This window comes from Nerophis lumbriciformis, linkage group LG39 (genome assembly GCF_033978685.3).
Source record: "Nerophis lumbriciformis linkage group LG39, RoL_Nlum_v2.1, whole genome shotgun sequence".
Classification (NCBI taxonomy): domain Eukaryota; kingdom Metazoa; phylum Chordata; class Actinopteri; order Syngnathiformes; family Syngnathidae; genus Nerophis; species Nerophis lumbriciformis.
In genome coordinates, this window is record NC_084586.2 from 10,652,501 (window position 1) to 10,660,007 (window position 7,507).

The following is a 7,507-nucleotide window of genomic DNA, read 5'->3' on the forward strand; positions in this document are numbered from 1 at the left end:
TAACCCTCAGATTGCTGGCACGGCCACTCTCCCAACTTCGCCACGCCACATAAGCAACATGCTTTGACGAAGCTAGTAAAGAGAGACACAGACTCCGATGCCACTTCACCTCCACCTAAGGATTTTAACGGAGGGACTGCTAGCCAGGACAACATTGATAGAGCCATTGCAGCGTATGTGCTAGAAGACATGCAGGCTATTTCTACAGTGGAGTCACCCGTTTTCTGGCAGCTAAATAGCATGATACCGGCATCAAACAACAAATGGCACAGAAAACATGCTAGATGACAGCATCGATAGCCTTTTATTAATTCCGGTAGGTATTCTTTTCGTGGTGGTGGGTGGGTGGTTGCTGTCATGGTGCACGTATTGGAGTGTTCCTTGACGTCACTTTCAACCTGAGAAATAACAGCTACCAACCATTCACGAAACCCAACACAACACTCCAATACGTGCACCATGACAGCAACCACCCACTCACCACCACGAAAAGAATACCTACCGGAATTAATAAAAGGCTATCGATGCTGTCATCTAGCAAAGCTGAATTTGACCAAGCAACCCCCCCGTACCAAAAAGCCCTTGATGAAAGCGGATACAATTTCACCCTCACCTATGAACCCACGCCAGGAAACCAGCCAAAAAAGAACAGAAAACGAAACGACATCATCTGGTACAACCCCCCCATACAGCAAAAACGTCTCAACTAACATTGGACACAAATTCCTCAATCTGATTGACAAACACTTTCCCAAAGACAACACCCTAAGAAAAGTATTCAACAAGAACAACATTAAATTGAGCTACAGCTGTATGAACAATATACGACAAATTATCTCAAACCACAACAAAACAATTGCAAATGAGCCGTCGGCCCCCGGACAGAGCGACTCCAAAACCAACAAAGGCTGTAACTGTCGAAAGAAACCTGATTGCCCTCTCAACGGGGGGTGCTTACAAACATCAGTTGTCTACCAATCTAAGGTAACACGCAAGGACATTAACACATCCGACACATATGTAGGATTAACCGAGGGAGAATTCAAAACCAGATGGAACAATCACAAGGCTTCTTTCAGGAACCAAAACCTGCGGAATACCACAGAACTCAGCAAACACATTTGGGAACTCAAAGACAATAATGTTGAATATTCTATAACATGGCAAATTCTTGCATCCAGCACACCTTACAATAGTGGTAATAAAAGATGCAACCTATGCTTGAAAGAGAAACTGTTTATTATTTACCGTCCAGACCTGTCATCCCTCAACAAGCGCAGCGAAATTGTAACAGCATGCCGCCACAGACGGAAACACCTCCTAGGTAACACATGAGCCAATCACCACGCCCCTACGCCAGCCTGTACCCACCCACTCTGTGCCCTATATAAACCATGGTATGCGAATGCTCCCATTAAAATCTCCTGATGATTGAGGGAACCCCCCCTCATGAAACAGGCCTGTAGAGATGAAATAGTCTTGTGATTTTTTTCCCACACATACATATATTGCGCTCTACTACGGTATCGAGCACTATTTTTTGGATAACCTTATTAAGACATATATATATATATATATATATATATATATATATATATATATATGATAACACTTTAGTATGGGGAACACATATTCACCATTAATTAGTTGCTTATTAACATGCAAATTAGTAACATATTGGCTCTTAATTAGTCATTATTAAGTACTTATCAGTGCCTTATTCTGCATGGCTTTATTATACCAGTAAGCCATTAACTAAGAGTCTTCCCTCAATAACCTCAGAATTATTGCTTATTAGTAACCCTAACCCTAACCCTTATATGTTCCCCTAGTGTCCAAATAACTCTAAATTAAGTCTTTGTTACTTTAATAATATATATATATATATATATATATATATATATATATATATATATATATATATATATATATATATATATATATATATATACATAGATATATCGATATACCGGCCCCCAAACACAATTTTTTCTCTAAATTTGGCCCCCCGAGTCAAAATTATTGCCCAGGCCTGACTTACAAACTGTTTCAAGTTGTTACCTATGTTCTTGCAGGAACGCAAAAAACACTTTTTGTTCCAACACAGACTCTCTCTCCCGAACACTTGCCATTAAAAGTGTAAAGACCGACCACACAGCTCCTGTCTTCACGATAAAAGTGCCTGCATTAACAAAAAAAGGGTCTAAAAGTTTGGCTTAATGCATTTCTTGTAAAGGGTATAAAAAGGAGTCTTGAAGTTGGACATAGAAGGAGATAAAAAACAACCACTTTCATGTGGTATTGGAAAGAGGATTTTTTTTCCCTCCACAATGTAAATTTGAAGTTGTGAAACTTGCACTACTGTGAATCCTGCCTATTTCCAATCAATGCAGGTCATCAGAACAAGGTAATACACCAACTTATATTCTTGTTTCCGAGAAATAGGGAATCTAAATGCATTTAACATGTTTTCTATTTATGTATTTGTATTAAACACATGTAACATGTTAACAAACGTCTGTGATAATTATATGCTGTATATCAGGCCGGGGCAATTATTTTGACTCAGGGGGCCAAATATGTGTCTGGAACCCTAATACAAAACCTCACAATAACGTCTGATTGAATGCTAAAAACTTTATGACAGACCGCCTTAAAAAACGGAATGGAATTTTACATTTTTTTACTGAAGGAGACACCCAAAATGTACATGAAAATAAAGAATGTGGGTTTTACAATATTTACTATGAACGATAAAACACTGAATATTGACAACATATGAACGTCACGCCCTCTCTCGATCGACATATTCTCCAATCAAGCGAAACGCAACAAAAATGCAACAAAGACAGCGAAATATGAATGCAAAGGGTAAAAAAAAACCCCACCTACAATCTGATGCATCTGATACAACACTAAGCTTCAGAACTTTGTTGTAAAAATCATAATGGCAGCTACAGTTTCGGTATATATATATAAAAAAAAATATTTGGGAATGTCCGGCGGGCCAGGTTGAAAAGCTTGCTGTATATATATATATATATATATATATATATATATATATATATATATATATATATATATATTGACTTGGTCATTTTATAAGTAGCTCGCCTGCTAAAACGTTTGGGCAGCCCTAATCTGTCGCTTCCAAACAGGCTGCAAGAGGGTTCACTCTTTGCATCGGTTTCAGCAACTGAGCAAGTTTGTTTCGGAATAAAAGAAACAGACTAAATCTTGTCAGTCATCCAATCGCTTTGTCTCTGTGGGTGGAGATGGGGAAGCCAGCATACACACACAGAGAAGTTTAGCCTCGGAATGTAAACGTAAGGTAATTTAGTAGAAATTAATATAAAAACACTTGTTCCTTGTCCCGTTTCTGACATTTCCTGAAAGTTTCATCAAAATCCAGCCCTTACGTTTCGAGTTATGTTGCCAATTGACCAACTGGTAACAGACAGACGCTGGCATGCATAACCTGCTGGCTGTAGTCAAAATGTAGCTTTTCATTCTGTGCTGTAACTAGCAGAAACAGACGAAATTAACAATATGTCAAAATATATTGTTTTCACATGTCCACCACATTTCATGTCCCCTGTAGGTCTTGATAAATAAATTGAAGGCATAAATAAAACCCTTGTTAAACCCAGTGTGGGTGGCCATCTGCCTCTATCAGTAACAGTTTTTTAATGGCCACATCTCTCTGGTCGCATTATGCACACTGAAGTGTCTTTTTTTTATTAGTAAATGTGCCTCAGCAGAATCTTTAACACGAACGCGATGCCTTTAAAGCTAATCTAATAAACATGTCCTCAACAATGACAGCGCTTACTGTGCATGCAGACTTGGTTTAACCTAATAATGCTCTCCATACAGTGGACGTAGTTCTCTGTGTGCTTGCACATGCTGGAGTCAGCCATGCATAAGGGATGCAGCTGCAGGAGCAAGACATGTGACAACCTCCCCGCTGCTTTGTGATATTGGCCATAGATGACATCATATCATTGATTCCTGTTGTTGCAAAAGTACAAGAAAAGAAAAAAAACCCTCACTCAAGCAACAATTATATCGTTTTCCATGCATCTGTAAATTTGTTGTTTGAAGTGACAGCCGGCCGCTCGCTGGCATCCCATTATCTGCTTCCCATTTTCCACTTTTCAAAGCCACACTGCTTGGCCTCCATATGCTGCAGTATTGATCTGTCCATCAGCACCGCTCTCCTCTTTTGCGATGGCTGCTTCCATGCGGGGGAGCGCACAGGAAGACAAAAAAATGATAATGCAGGAAAAAAGCGATGTGGCGTAACTGTGTGACTGAGTCCCACACAATTCATTGTGTTATTGTGTGGAATGGATGTGTTTTATGGCACAAATAAAGCACACGTTACCATTAAAGTACCTTGCAGATGTTGCAAAACGTTGCTCCGGTTAGTTAAATCAAACCATGGATAATTCTTTATCTCAGTCTCTAAAACTTGAATCATAAAAAGTAAAGAGTGTGGGGACTTGAATTGCGAATCTGGAGTGGCTTAAAAAAAAAAAAATATATATATATATATATATATATATATATATATATATATATATATATATATATATATATATATATATTTTTTTTTTTTTTTTTTTTTTAAAAAAAAAAAAAAAAATATATATATATATATATATATATATATATATATATATATATATATATATATATATATATATATATATATATATATATATATATATATTTTTTTTTATTTTTTTTTTTTTTATTTTTTTTTTACGCCACTCCAGATTCGCAATTCATGTCCCCGCATATATATATATATATATATATATATATATATATATATATATATATATATATATATATATATATATATATATATATATATATATATATATATTTTTTTTTTTTTATTTTTTTTTTTTTTTTTTTTTATTGTATTTTTATTTAATTTTTTTACGCCACGGCTATGAGTTTTTTTTCCCTTGACCTCAGTCTGGACCTCTCTCCAGGGGCCCAGGCTTAGACATAATATATATATATATATATATATATATATATATATATATATATATATATATATATATATATATATATATATATATGCGGGGACATGAATTGCGAAATATATATATATATATATATCTATATATATATATATATATTATCTGGAGTGGCGTAAAAAAAAAAATATATATATATATATATATACACATATATGTATATCAATAGCAGCAAAGACTTACAGCGTGTGGAGCAGACAGCGTCCACAAAGTACATCCATACATGACATGACAATCAACAATGTCCCCACAAAGAAGGATAGCGTCCGCACAACTTAAATAGTCTTGATTGCAAAAACAAAGCAGGTGCGGGGAATAGCGTTCAAGGAAGACGTGAAACTGCTACAGGAAAATACCAACAACACAGGAAAAGCCACCAAAATAGGAGCGCAAGACAAGAACTAAAACACGACACACAGGAAAACACCAACAAATTCTAAATAAGTTACGGAGAACGACTTTTTATTGTCAATATCGGGTGCTGAGTTAAATTTCTTTCTGATTTCTGCTGGTGGTGTGCCTCGGGATTTTTTCAATGAAAAAAATGTGCCTTGGCTCAGAAAAGGTTGAAAAACACTGATCTAAGGTTAAACTTACAACTAAATATCGGCAGTTGTTTTTATTTAGTCGCTTGTCTTCAAAGTGAACGGTGAAGGTGGGGTCTCAAAGATGGAGGTTCTTCTTCAAAACATGGCATCACTAATCATTTTCACAAAAGAGAACGTGGAGAACTGCAGATGTAAAGAAGACTTAAGAGGCTGTCGGACATGAGGCGGAAATTGCAGAGATTTTTCGGGCAGAAATGAGGAAAACGTCGGACGTCAACTGTCTGGTTGTAGTACACGATGATATGGAAACATATCTGCTGTATAGCTTTATGACAAGATGATGACAGACAGCCAAGATCCCCATCATCCTATGCAAAGCTACGGTTTCAGCGTAGCGCCACTTCCCCACGTTGACCCCTGACCTCAATCTCCATGTTGACAGTTTCACAAGTGGAGTGTGCGAGCGTCGTCCTCAAGAGACGCACATCTATCAATCTCAGGATGAATTATTGACGCCCCCGCCATGTTTCTTTCATAGGGTGTCGTCACTGGCTCCTAAACGAGACTCGCAAGTAAACACCTTACTCCGACTTAAAAATTGTACCCACTTTCAATTTGCATAGCCAAGCTAAGACACCCGGATAATGTTGTTGGAATTGGAATCATTGCAGTACTTTTTATGTCAACAATTAATCCATGCATGATGACGAGAAAGTTCCTGTGTCTAACTTAGTTTTTGGAACATTTTATAATAATAATAATAATAATAATAATAATAATAATAATAATAATAGTATATTTTATTTGTAAAAAGCACTTTACATTGAGTAAACAACCTCAAAGTGCTACAGTGTATTAAAAAAAAAAAAAAAAAAAAAAAGATAATAAAAAGTAAATAAAAATAAAAAGCCAAAACTAGTATGCCATACTTGCCAACCCTCCCGAATTTTCCGGGAGACTCCCGAAATTCAGCGCCTCACCCGAAAACCTCCCGGGACAAATATTCTCCCGAAAATCTCCCGATTTTCAGCCGGAGCTGGAGGCCACGCCCCCTCCAGCTCCATGCTGACCTGAGTGAGGACAGCCTTTTTTCACTACAGGAGGACAACAGGGTGACAAGAACTAAATCATCCAGACTAGAGATAAATTGTATTATTATGTTTGTCTTACCTAAAAATAAATATATTTATTTATTTAAAAAAAAAAACTAAATACATTTTTACTATATTTTGCTAAAAACATCTAAATTAATTGTATTTTTATTTGTATTTTTTCTGACTTCTTATTACATCCAGCCACAGAATTATACCGGTACATTAAAATAAACATATTTGAAATAATTAATTTTAAATTATCATAATAATTCATTTAAAATGACCATATTTATTTATTAAAATAAGTGCTTGTTTATCAACAACTTTAGCATTTTATTCATTACATTTTGAAGCTCTCAGAAGCCAAGTTATGTTATATTCCTTAAGATTTATTTATGCAAGTTTGAAGTATCAATTATCTAAACACAGTTTTGTTTGCATATTTTCAGGATGTAGATATATATATATATATATATATATATATATATATATATATATATATATATATATATGTATGAAATACTTCACTTGGTGAATTCTAGCTGTCAATATACTCCTCCCCTCTTAACCACGCCCCCAACAACGCCCCGCCCCACCCCGGACCACGCCCCCCGCCCCCCACCTCCCGAAATCGGAGGTTTCAAGTTTGGCAAGTATGCCTTACTCAATTTGCATAGCCAAGCTAAGACACCCGGATAATGTTGTTGGAATTGGAATCATTGCAGTACTTTTTATGTTAACAATTAATCCATGCATGATGACGAGAAAGTTTCTGTGTCTAACTTAGTTTTTGGAAAATTGAATAATA